This window comes from Panthera onca, chromosome B3 (genome assembly GCF_046562875.1).
Source record: "Panthera onca isolate mPanOnc1 chromosome B3, mPanOnc1 haplotype 2, whole genome shotgun sequence".
NCBI lineage: Eukaryota > Metazoa > Chordata > Mammalia > Carnivora > Felidae > Panthera > Panthera onca.
The window spans coordinates 19,305,838-19,319,977 of NC_138344.1; the positions used below are offsets into that span (position 1 = coordinate 19,305,838).

Here is a 14,140-nt window from a genome sequence, read left to right on the forward strand (position 1 = left end):
ACTGATCAAGCTTCTCCAAGTACTTGTTTTTGACTTTTGGTCTAGTTATTTCTCTTCCCAGGAGCAACTGGGTGGCTCAGTCGGTTAAGCATCCAACTTCAGCTCAGGTCATGATCTCGCAGTCAGTCCGTGGGTTGGAGCCCCACATCGGGCTCTGTGCTGACAGCTCAAAGCCTGGAACCTGTTTCAGATTCTGTGTCCCCCTCTCTCTCTGCCCCTCCCCCACTCATGCTCCGTCTCTCTCCATCTCTCAAAAATGAATAAATGTTAAAAAAAAAAATTATAATTTCTCTTCCCATCTACCCACTAGCCCCGGGAAAACTTTCTGAAAGCTTCTAGTAAAAAGCATTGAAAAAGAAAAAAAGCCAAAAAAACAAAAGAAAGCTCCAAAAACAAGATCCCTGTTTTTTACACTGGTTTAAAAGATTTGACTGTAATTACTCATTAAACAGCTTGCAATTAGGCAGGACCTTTTACTGGTCAGGTTTGTTAAACCTGTGGCCACAGGCAGCTGTCAGTATGGCATACTAACAGCCGTAATTCTGCACAGCACACGTAGTGGAACTGCTCAGGAGGAAGCGAGGCTGAAGGCTCTACCACAGCTTGAACATTAGCCTCTTGAAATCATATTCTTGTCACTACAAAAACACTGCATTTGACAGAAAAATTCACTCTAAGTAACAATCTAGAAGTGATACATACAAAGATACCTACATGGGTGCTGGAAAGATATTGCATTGAATCTCAAGTTTTTCTTAAGTTTTCTTAAGTTTTCAAATTAGAAATAACTTCTGGGAGTCGAGAGAAACTGGGACCTAAGTTGTAATAAAAAACACCAGGGGCACCTGGGCGGCTCAGTCGGTTAAGCATCTCACTGTTCATGAGATCAAGCCCCAAATCGGGATTTGCACGGACAGCATGGAGCTTTCTTGGGATTCTCCCTCCCTCTCTCTACCCCTCCCCTCTTCTCACACACACACACACTCGCTCTCTTAAAATAAAGTTAAAAAATCATAACAATTAAGTAGACTGCAGAACAGAAGCAAGTGGAGAGATTAGGGAGACTGCATCTCAAGTGTAGGGGTGCAGTGGAGAACAGCAACTTCATGTCCCTGGGCACCTCTTATTTCCCTCACCCCCACATGCATTCAACACAGACTTACCAGGGCCTGTTTATATCTTAAAAGCAATATAATTTTTATGTCCCTTTTTTAGGGAGACCACTGAGTATATACCAAGGAAGGTCTGCATCAACCTCACCCTACAAGTTGTGTCTCCATCTGCCATCTTAAAAAAAACAAAACACAAAACAGTAACAATTTCAGTAAGGTACATCCTCTAATTTTAACAAATGTTATATACTTTATTAAATGATGTACATTAAATGATGTACATTAAATTTTTGTTTAATGTTTATTTACTTTTGAGGGACAGAGAGACAGAGTGCAAGTGGGAGAGGGGCAGAGAGAGAGGGAGACACAGGATCTGTAGCAGGCTCCAGGCTCTGAGCTGTCAGCACAGAGCCCGACACGGGGCTCGAACCCACAAGCCGTGAGGTCATGACCTGAGCTGAAGTCAGACGCTCAACCAACTGAGCCACCCAGGGCCCCTTAAATGATGTATATTAAATGATGTACAAAGAGCTGCAAATACTTGGTAAAGACTATAACTCATGGAGCCAGTAATTTAAAGGGTGTTCTGGAGTATAATATCAATAAAAGCTTACAATGTCAGATAGCACAAGCAAACTTAAGTTTGAGAGGACATTAAAAAACGAAAGGGTAAGTATATAATGTTTAGTAGCTACTGAGTAAGCCCTTCAAGGAGTTGCCATGGCACAGACTGACATAATTATAAAATACAGAGAAAAGTAAATTCTTTCAAAATGATTTTTTAAAATCAAAATAATTTCCAACTGTAAACAGATTTACAGTATTTCTATGCCAGCATTCTTATTACATGCTTCTAAGTCAATGCTCTATGATCTTGGGCTTCAGTGTTCTTGTCTGTCAAATGGGGAATAATAGCACCTATCTCCTTGAACTGTTATGACAATAAAATGAATTAGTAAACATCAAGTTCTAAGGGCCAAGCACTTATTTAAGTATTCAATCTTTCTGTCAAATTTGCTACTTTAGTAATTTTTCTAAGAATTCAAGCTGCTTGGAACACCTTTCCCCACATACTTTCTCTACCTATCCACGTTCAACCCTACCTCATGTGTCTGTCCATCTGTCCATCCATCCACCCATCCATCCTTCCTTCTGCTTATGTACTTACTCAGTTATCGGACACCTACTATGCGCCAGGGACTGTACTAAGCATTGAGGGCAAGGGGAACAAAACGTGGTATCCACAGACTATAGTTAATCACTCTGACAATCCAGTAGGCTAGTATGCATAGGGAATAGAGAACTGCCCCCATTTCAAGTTTCCCACATCTCAGCATCTCTGAGGTTAGGATGTGTCCTATCACCCGTAAGAAAGCACTCCAGAACAGTTACCGCGCAGTAGTGTCTTCTTTCTCACTGGTACACAGAACAGCGTGGTGTCCTATAATGGTTGGCATCTTAGAATCAATGAAATATGGTTCAGTTCCACTCTCAGGTGCCAACTGCTTGATTTATTTGCTCTCTTTGAGTCTGAATTCTTGCACTTTGCTAAACAAATCATAAGTCTGCTTACTTTTCCACAGGTTTTTCAAATTTTGAGTTCTGATAAAAAAATAATTTTGTGATCCACTCGTTTTGGTGGGGGGTGGTTAAGATGTAGATTTTAGGGTCCTCCTGTCTTTAAGCAGAAGCAGATCAGTGAACATCTTTGGTAAGACTACAGCATAACCTTTCAATTCCACTAAAATATACTTTATTCTGCACTGGCTTTTTCCACATAGTTTTGTAACTGCCGAAGAAAATGCACAGTCTTTAAGCAGAAGCAGATCAGTGAACATCTTTGGTAAGACTACAGCATAACCTTTCAATTCCACTAAAATATACTTTATTCTGCACTGGCTTTTTCCACATAGTTTTGTAACTGCCGAAGAAAATGCACAGTCCTTATTTCCTGTATCACACCATGGCATGATTTTTATTACAAATTCACTTGGATGGATCAGGCAATGTATGCTGGGCACATACATGTCCCTTAGCAAATAAACTATGGAAATCTTTAATCTCTTCACTGTAATGACCTTACTGCAGTTTATAGAAGGCTCAGTTTTCCCATACAAAGGTCTGTTGGTTTATTTGTTACAAGAATCAGGTAAGTTTTGTTAAAACATCAAGGCAGTCTGCATACAGCATGTTTCATGGTGGATGCCCTCAGCCCCTAAAATAAAAACTAACTACTTTCGTCCACCCATCTCTCCAGTCTAATTTCTCACCACTCCAGTCATACTAAGCCATGTGTAGTTTTCACAGCAGGCTGGACTATCCCAGATCCCTGTGACTTCATACTCACTGTTCCTTTGACAGGATGCCCCATCCTTATAAGGCTGGGACAGCCCCTGGGGTCAGTCAACAAGGTTCTGGGTTAAGAGCCCCCCACGTGGACTTCTCCCTGCCACCCTCTCCTCCACCCTAAGCAGTCTGCCGCTGGTTTCCTGGAACACCCTGTTCCCGGCTATGTCAGTACTACTTCTCTCTGATACGTGTGATTACAACACAATCTCTCCCATGCAGGACGATGGGCTACTTCAAAGTAAGGTTCTTGTCCCACTCATCTTTGATCCTCTGGCTAAAAAGAGGGGAATGCTTTTTACTCTTAACATTAGTCTGTACTGTTTCTATTAGACAGTAAAAATTCAGTCTGCAAGAAGTACGTTCAATTATACCACTGGCACTCTATTTACCCATAAATGGGAAAGGGTTGGGATTTGAAGCACTAAAACAGCCTTTAATGGGGGAAAACACCAAACTGAAAGCAAGTTGATTATAGAACACTACCAGGCGCTACTATCTAACTTGAACTTGGCTCCTTCTACTCCTTACATTCCTCATCTCCCCTCTCCCTACCTGAACCCACTGAACTCATTACTTCCTCCTTTAGATGCTTCCTCACGGAGGCCACCCTGCCCCACCAGCCCAGGTCAGGCCTGCCTGCTCTACAGAGCCTGCTAACAGCTCTCTGTACTCTTGTCTTCGTAGTACAGAGCAGCAACGCTGTAAAGAATGAAGTAGTGCCTTTGCACAGACGTACGTACGCGCCAGAGCTCAGGGACTTCCCCGCTGCTCACCCGACTCCTCAGTACCAGGCACATGACAAGCACACATTTTGCCAAGTACTGATTTTGCTGAGTGCTGAATGAATCACAGAAGCTTATATATCCCGTCTCTCCCTTTAGAAAATTTCCACAATGGCAAGGATGGGTACAAGTTTACCACCTTAGTACCCCTGCCACACAACCCCACTATTTCATGGTACACATTTATTAACTGCCTGTTGAATAAGCAATTCATGTTCATCTCTTCAGAATCACTCTCAGCTTTTGTTAATATTCACCTAGGTATGAAACACACAATGTGATCATCTTCTATAAGTTGTTCAGACTTGTTCTAAAAACTTTTGCCATTACCGTTAAGGTTGAGTTCTCTGCATTAATATTCCACATGCCTAAGGCGCATGAATACCCCCCCAAAAAAAAAAGGAAAAAAAAAAAAAAAGAACAGGGAGGGGGGGAAAATCAAACCCAACCTCTGGGAAGATCAATTCAACAATTTTCCATATCCTCATTATAGTCAAGCACAAACCTGTCCAAGCTTAATATTATTAAAATACAAAAATGGAAAGAGCCACCTGCCCAAATTATACACAGTTAGAAGAGTACCAAATAAAAGCATGTCTGCCTGGACTAAACCATAAATAGGGTACTAAAAACCTCTTCCTAAAACAACAATGAAACACCACTACACACCTATTAAAATGGCTAAAATCCAGAACAATGACAACACCAGGTGCTTGAGAGGGTAAGAACAGCAGGAACTCTCATTCACTGCTGGTGGGAAGGCAAAGTGGTACAACCACTCTGGAAGACGGTTTGGCCCTTTCTTACAAAGCTAAACACACTATGACCATACATCCAGCAATCACACTTCTACATATTTAACCAATTAATAACGTATGTCCACACAAACTCATACACGCATATGTTTTATAACAGCTTTGTGCATAACTGCCAAAAACTAGAAGCAGTCAAAATGTCCTGCAACAAATGAATCTACTGTGGTACATCCAGACAATGGAGTATTAGTTGGTAGAAGTCATGGATGAACCTTAAATGCATACTCCTAACTAAAGAAGGCAATTTGAAAAAACCGTATTATTCCAATTCTGGAAAAGGTAAAACTATAGAGACAATAAAAAGATCCGTGGCTGCCAAGGGCTTAGTGGGGGGAGGAACCCTGATGAAGCACATGGATTTTTTAGGGCAGTGAAACTCTTCTGTATTCAACTGTAATGACAGACACATGACACATATTCATCAAAACCCATGGAACTTTAGATATAACACAAAAAGTGAACGAACGTATACAAATTTTTTAAAAAAGTCTTTTAAAGAGGTCAGGGGATCCCAGGACGGAATGCAGCCAATGACAAAAACAGTTTTACAAATATATGGAACAGTGACACAAAGGGAGTGGGGAAAAGGTTGCTGACCTAAGTATAACGAAGCAGAAATGAAGGCTACAGGCAAATGAAACCGGACAAGAGTGCCGTATCATTGATAAAGTTTCTCACGGGGATACGTGGTAAAGATTCAGAAACCACTGTATGTGTACACAGGGATTGAAAAATATACTAAAGGGATGGTGGACGGTGACAGCGATAGCTCTCTCAGTGCTGAGGTGGGAGGTGACAGTTAAGCAAAGGGAGGAGGCTAAAATGACCCATGTGCTGACGATCTGACCTGGAGATGTCAGTATCAACACACGTCTAGTTTCATATAGACACAGGTGGTTACACACAAAAATATTTATACACTTGTATATATGCATGGGCCAGTATACACATATAGCTTCCCTGTTCTGTCATATGAGGGGGGCCTAGAAGCAATGGACACCCCAATAGCAACAAGCACACCGAGCACCCAGGTCTTGGTTTCTAATGCCATTTTCCAATAGAAAGAACGTGGGCTCCTTGAAGAAATGGCTGATTCTAGGACTTTGGCAGAAAATTTACAAGATGAGCCTGCAGTATCTGCTAGTGCCAGAGAGTAAGGGAAGTGCTCAAGAGAGAGGAGAGGTAGAGGCAGGTGGAGGAGGAAGTGGTGGGGGAGGAGAGGGGAGGACAGGGGAAGGGAGAAATCCAGCTGAAAGAATTTCCAATGACCAGAGCTGGAACAATTTTAGCAACTAAATAAAGTAGTATATAACCCAAAATATAGAATAAATATCCATGAGTCCATACTGATACAAATTCACAACTGAATACATAAATGGGAAAGAAGAGACAAATCCCCTGTGCAGAATTCTAAATAATATTTGCAGACAGTCCAACCTCAAGTTGGGGGAGCATAACCCGTCACTCCTTAAGTGTAGGCTGTGTTTAATGCCTTCCTTCCAAAAAGCACACTCTGGAAAGGGAAGGAAAGAGTTTTGTTTACAGAGGAGAAACGTAACACTCCCTCAGCTGGGAGTCAACGTACAGTGATACGTCATGTTGACAATATTACTCCCGACATGATATGAAAAGAAGGGCACTTCACCTCTGTGGTCTTCCTCTCAAATTCCATAACCCCCGTCTAATCATGAGAAAAAGAAAAACATCAGTTAAATCCTAAAGAGGGACATTTTACAAAATACCTAACCAATACTCCTCAAAACCATCAAGGTCATCAAAAACAAGGAAAGCTTAAGAAACCGTCACAGACCATAGGAGCCTCAGGAGATATAATGATAAAAAGGACAGCAGGTAAAAACTAAAAACATCGGAATAAAGTATGGACTTACTTTATCTTCATGATTTTTCTGTAAATCCAAAACTCTCCTAAAGTCAAAAGTTTATTTTAAAACAAAATAAACAAACCAAAACCTCCTTCACTCCAACCACTGTTCTCTAAACCACCAAACTAGTGATTCTCGAAGTGTGGTCCCTGGACTAGCAGCATCAGACCCACCTGGCAGCTTGTTAGAAATGCCAGTTTTCAGGCCCTGCCCCAGACCTGCTGAATCAGGTCCAGGGATAGGGCTCAGCAATCTGTGTTTTTAAAAAGCCCCTTCCGTGACTCTGACACACGATAACGTTTGCACGCACAGACGCTCTGATTTCTGATACAGGATGGGGGTGGGACTTCAGAATCAGGTGATGCTCAGGCTGCTGGTCTGGGGACCACATTTTGAGAATCACTGCTTTAGGCCAGCCAAGCAATAAGAAAGGCCTTTAGTGAATGCTTACCATGTGTCAGGTACTTACCACAACATAACCACAAGAAACACCCCCATATTAGAGAAAGAGAGTGGTTTTCCTCAGGCCACAGCTACATGACTGGACTGTGGAGCCTCTGTCCTGTCCTCTTGAGGGGCCTCATTTCTGGGTAATGTATTCATCTCCTGAGGTGGCTCTAACAAATTACCACAAACTAGGTGGCTTAGAACAACAAGAAGTTACTCTCTCAATGTTCTGGAGGCTGGAAGTCTGAAATCCAACAGGGCCATGCTCTCTCCAAGAAGATTCTACCCCTCACCTCTTCTAGCTTCTGGTGGCCCTGGCACTCTGGGCTTCCGGCCACATCACTCCAGTCTCTGTCTGTCTTCTCTGTGTCTGTGTTATTTTTCTTTGCTTCTCTCTTATAAGGACTCTCATGATGGCATTTAGGACCCAACTGGATAATCCAGGGTAATCTCATCTCCTTAAATACATTTGCAAAGACCCTTTTTCCAAATAAGATAATATTTACCAATTTAAGGGATTAGGACCTGATACCTGTGGGAGGTCATTATTCAACCTACTACACACACTGTAAGTCAAGAAGACATCAATGGATTTCCCCTACAAAATTATAGCAGAGAATGAAGATTTCTGACCAAGGATCTGGCAGTTGTTTCCTTCCTGCAGGGATGACCACAGAATACTACATAAAATCAACTGTGGATGTAGAGTATTACCATCTTCTAAACTACCTAAAATTCAATTACACAGTTAATAAACACCTTCATCAAGGGCAGAGTTTTCAGAGGGCTTGTTTTAGATGACTGTGACCAACCAGGATCTTTAAAGTGACTTTTGAGAAATTTTAAGACTAAAATGAAAGATTTTTAGTTTAAAGATTTCTTGAGAATTGAAGATTTAGCTTAAAGATCTCTTGCAAACTGATCCAGGAATGTTTGTTCTGCTGCTCTCTCTTACATTAAAAACTTCCTAAGAGTAAATCTAGGGATTGGAGATCAAATACCTCTTTTGTTTGTTCTTGGGTTGAGGTCCACCACTTTAAACCCATTTAAACCACTGCTTTTCAGCTAGACATTTACACTAGCTTGGCAAGGGTCTAACAAATAAAAGTGACAGAGTACTATGTGGTCTAATTGCTCTCAGCTGACTATTATCTTAAACATTATGAGTATACTGAAAATACTGCACCAAAGAAATGTAAGGAGCATGAAAATTTTCCCTTAGTCTAAAGTTTAAATTGATTCTTTTCAAACAAATACCAGCAATAGTTACAATAAAAAGGTAGTGTGCAGCACAGTGTGATACAGAAAAAGAAAATTTATTTCATTAGAGTTAGAATTGTAGGCTCGGCAGCCAGATTGCCTGGATTCAAATTCTGAATTGAGCACTTTACCATCTGTCCAATCCAGGATGCGTTAACTGATCTCCCATTTCAGGTAAGAGGAAACTGAGACTTGGGAAAGCAGAGTTTAGACACACTTTCTCACCACACCAAAAGTGTAAGATGTCCTTTAAACCTTATCCCTCCAAAAACAAATTCTTTAATACAAAGGCTTAACTGAATCAATGTTCAATTATAACTGTCTCCTGAAATTAACAGGGATTTCTGCCTTCCATGGTAAGTGCCCACTTGGAAACTTCATTGATCTACTGTAACTATTACAAAGTGACTTAGATCACTTGATGATCAGTAAACCCTTTATCTATTAGTAGTAGTATTATAGGCCAAAGATTATAACAGAAAGGCTAAGCCCCTGTTACATTTCTATTATTAATTAGTTAAGGATGTGGACCAACTTTGTGATGACATACGCAATTCTATGGAGTGGCTTTTCTTTTTTTTTTTTTAATAAGTAAAACCATGTAGTTTTCATGAACATCAAATTCCATGAACATCAAATTCCATGACAAATAAGACCTCTGTATCACTGGGACACAAGCCCCACTGCTTCTTACTCCAAGCAAACAACATTCCAGTTTCTGCCTGGATGCTGACCACCAGCCATCTGTGGTCCACTGGTTCTCAGCTGTCCCCTAAGGTTTATCAGTTTTAGGAACTATTCACCCCATGAGTCATCAATAGATTAAAAAGTCTAAATGGTGAGTGTTCCAACACTTCAAGTTCAAACTAAATGTAAACCAAAGGTGAAGGTTTCTTCCTCTTTCACTGGCCTCCCTGGCTCAGTCTCCTCTGCCAGATCCTCCTCATTTCAGACTTTCAGCCCCTGGAAGCCCCTGGGCTCAGCCCTAGAGTTTTCTCTATCTTCATGGATGTCATTCATCCTCCGGTTTTAAATACTGTCAAGATGCAGAGGACTCACATTGGTATCTCTAGCCTGACCTTCCAAGTCTTCCTCATCCCTCTAGCTGCTCAGAAAACTCTCCTCTCTCCCTCATCTCATCCCTCAACAAGTCCTATCAGCTGTACCTTCGAAATTCATCACAAGCAACCACTTCTTCCCACTCCCACTGCTGCCACCTGCACCAAGCGCTACCATTTTCCGTTCTCTGAGTTACCAGAAGTGCTTGCTCATGGATCTCCCTGCTCCCACTCTTGCTCCCCTGCAGTTTCTTCTTCAAACACCAACTGGTGGGGTCCTTTTGAAACAGCTCCCTGTACTCCTCTGCCCCGAACCCCCAGTGCTTGCCCAGCTCACTGGGCATAGAACACAGAGACTTTATCAGGGACAGGCCTTCCACAATCCGGACCCTCCCACTCATGTGCTCCAGCCATGCAGATTCCTTGCTGTCCTAATCACACACACAATCTCTGCCTCTGGGCCTTTGCATGCCCCATTTCCTCTGGCTGGAGATGGTCCTCCCTGGATGTAAGCAAAGTTCACTTTCACTCTCTCAGCTGGGCTGGCACTCCCCGACCACCTCCCCAGAGGTGACCCCTCTGTCACCTCACCATGCTTGTACTTCTTCAACCAGGTATTGGCACCACCTGCCAGTATATATTTGTCTCCTCTGACGTCCCCATAAAGAAGTAAATGCTCCAGGAGAGCAGGCTTTGCTGTGCTCACTGCTGTAGCCCCAGTGTCTTGAGCAGGGCCTGTCACAGAGCAGGCAAGAAGAAAGTTTAGTGAGTTAACCATTAAAGATTTGTTTGTGTCATCTGGGATATTTCAATTTCCATGCCCATCTTCCCCTCATAAAACTACCAGAATTCTAAATTATTGCAGAATCTGTTCATAGCAACATAAAAAGCAAACAGGCATTCCTCGGGTGGTACAAAATAAGAATGTACTCCTCTTTCTGCCTTAAATGGACCACATCATTATAAATAAAAATATGGCTTCTGCCCTTAAACTGAATATTCCTGCCAAAGAGGAATGCACAGGTGTGAACATGTACAAAAAGAAAAGTAGTGCAGTATTTTTCAAAAGAAAAAATCTTCAAAAATAAGTGCCAGGCAGCAAAGAAAAAAACTCTGTACTGATTTCTTTATCCTCACAAGGCTCACTGGGAGAAAACCCAGAAACGAAACACTACAGGGTTAACCAGGATGACGTTGGTAGGAGCGCTAGCATAAAATTGCTGAGTGAACGCTGAAGGACTCTTTTTAGCCAGGGAGAAGTTTTGCTGTAATGGTACCATTACAAATTTCTTACAGTAATAACACGGTACATTATAAGCTTGCTCAAATGATAAGCTCTTTATGAGGGTTAGAAGTCTGCAGCCCTCTCAAACAAAGGCCTTTTTGTCTTAGATTTCCTAGAAGTCAATAAGCTAAAAATCACATCCTGCACAATATCCACTTAGACTCACAGAAGATCTAGTCTTCTGTGGCTTCACCCCAGCTTCCCAGGGCACTGGGCAGTCAACACCATACACTCCACTTCTGTGTGTCCAATCAGATCATCTCTGGGGTCTAACTACTTTTTATTTTGAAATAACTTCAGGTTTATAGCAGAGCTGTGAAGACAGTAGAGAGAGATCCCATCTCTTGACCCCACTTCCTCTAATGTCAACATCTTATGTAACTATATCCTATGCATATTAAAACTAAGAAATTGACACTCCTACAACACTATTAACTAAACCACAGGCTCTATTCAGATTTCATCAGTTTTTCCACTAATGTCTCTTTTCTTCAGTCCAGGACCCCACAATGCATTCAGCTGTCGTATCTTTGGTCACTGCCAATCTGGAACAATCCCTCAGTCTTTCCTTGCTTTTCATGACCTTGGCACCTGGAAGAACAATGGTCAGGTATTTTGTAGAATGTCCCTCAAGTTGGGTTTGTCTGATGTTTTCTCATGACCAGACTGGAATTACGGCTTTGAGAGGACTAAGGCACAGGTGAAGAGCCATCTCATCCCATCATACCTGAGAGTACATGATATAAATATGACTTTATACTGCTCATGTTAAGGTGGTGTCTGCCAGGTTTTCTACTGTGAAGTTACTATTTTTCCTATTCCCTACTCCATCCATTACAAATGAATCCAACCCACAGTCAAGGGGAAGGAAATCAAACTCCACCACCAGGAGGGAAGATTATTCAAAAATCTGTGAATGTTAAAACCACCATGGCAATTAATGAATACTTTGTAAGTCCCTCTTTTGTTTTTTTTTTTTAAATGAAATTTGTTTAGCTAAACAAATCTCAGCTTATGGTTCATGGCAACAAAAGTTGAGGCAAAAAAGAAATAAAAAAGGCTAAGGCTCAAAGAAGATTTATAACTAGACCACATAGGCAGACATTTGTGAAATCATCAACTGCAGAGACAAAAAGATTTTTAAAAATATCATTTGATTTTAGCTTTAGAGCATTTGTCAGTTTTATCTCTGGCCAAAAGTTCTTTGTTTTCGTCATCACATCAAATAGAGCTTCTACCCTTGTCATTACTCAAGACTTACTGCTGATCAGCTCTCATCCTTACTGACTTTTATCCGGCTATGCAACTCATGGCAATTAACACGGCTCATAGGAGAGAAGAAAGGGGAAAAATGATAAAGCAGTAGTCTGTCAAACATGTATGATGGGGCGACACCGTATGCCAAGTATGGCTTCCCTGCAACTGGACTGTAAGTCATTTACTGGAAAGACCAAAGTCCAAACTCCTTTTTTTGTCTTCTCCACCACCAACAAAATGCTCTGCACTGAACAGGGGCTAAATAAGATGATGCCAATTAATCAAAACATAATGTCAGTCTCCACCTAGTTCCAAAACCTCATTAGATGATAAGCAATGTTGTAAGAGTATTAACGGCATCTAGGGTTCTTACACGTGAGCAAGTAGAATGATCAGAGAAGCCTATAAATAGTGCAGATCATTGGACTCCACCTACCAAGAGTCTGGTTCTGGGTTGGGTCTGGAAATTTGCTCTGTAACAAACACCTCAAGTGATTCTCTTTTAAATAGCTTCCCTTTGAGAAAGAGCAACTTAGTGTAAGACCTATGGACAATGCTAATACTTGAAGTACACGCGCGCGCACGCACACACACACACAATTTTCTCGCTGAAAAAGGCTTGGAAAACTGACTTACAACACACCGTTACACCTTACAAAGCTTTACCTCCAAAGGTCTCTTTCTGACCCACACAACACTGCTACCATGAAGTTCATTCCTGCCTTTGTTCCCTCACTTGTTATTTTTCAGGTGCCAGATAGTCTTACCAGTTCAGGTCAGAAAAGATGATTAAATACTGGAATTACAAACTTTATAAAGCTTTGCTGTTGCCATCCCGAGATCTCTTACAACTATGAATGGATACCATCCTGACAGTGGAAAACAGTCCAGAAATCGATTAGAGAAAGGAGTGACCCACACAATGCAAGCCTCCTCAACGCTACCCTCCCAAACCATTCCACCCTGCGCCAGTAGTCCCACAGCCCTCCACACTTTACTGTGCAGCTCACACTATTTTTCCCTGGTTTATTGTTGGTTTATTATAATTAGGCAGTGAGGTATTTTTTTTTCATAAAGATTAGTCCCTTTTCACATAGTGAAAATAAGTTCTCAGAGCTCATTTCACTCGTATTACCTGAAAATGTCTCATCTAACACTTCAAATAAACTGTCAGTTTATTATAGGAATTCAGTTGATGGCACATGTAATCTCAATCTTTTCATCTACACAGAAAATACTCTTCAGCTATTAGCTTAAGATAAGGAAAATGATATTCTGATCTCACTTCCTGATAATGTTGCTAAGGAGCCCTTTTCTGTCAACTCAACCTAAATTAGGTATGTCTAGTGATGACCTTATAATAAGAAAGATGATGAACATGTAAAGTCTCAAACATCTTTAACACACTCCTACCAAACTTGAACAAAGCACTTTGCCTTGAGACCACACCCCCTCCCTCACAAGCACAAGACTCTGATATAACAAATGGGGACACCATTTCAGAGATGTTTGTATACTTACAGAAGGTTTTGACAGTAAAATAATTACAGGTCCAAAGCAACTAACTTCTCCATTTTAGGTCAACTCTGATGTGTTCTGTCAGAACAGTCTTCTCTAAATTTTAACAGCAAAAACCAAGGATTCTAACACCACAGTGTTCCTACAAGTCATATCCAAGTACTTGTTTATGCAGGTCAAAACCTATGCAAAGTCCTCAGGGAATGAGTTCTGAAGGGCTTAGTTTTCCAGATACTTGGGTATTTCATAAGCACTCACTCTGTGCCAAGCATGAGCTAGGATAATATGCAGCATCTCAATGCTTGAGACAATCCTACAAGGTAGGCAATGTCTTATGCCATCTTTTAAGGAGCTAACAGTCCAGAGAAGTTAGG

General features: G+C 41.3%; 1 protein-coding gene across 1 annotated transcript in view; it reads right to left on the minus strand.

Moving 5' to 3' along the window:
* The window catches only part of CHSY1 (chondroitin sulfate synthase 1), a 71,205-nt gene that overhangs the window by 31,345 nt on the left and 25,720 nt on the right, over positions 1-14,140 (minus strand). The gene's annotated exons all lie outside the window — the stretch shown is intronic.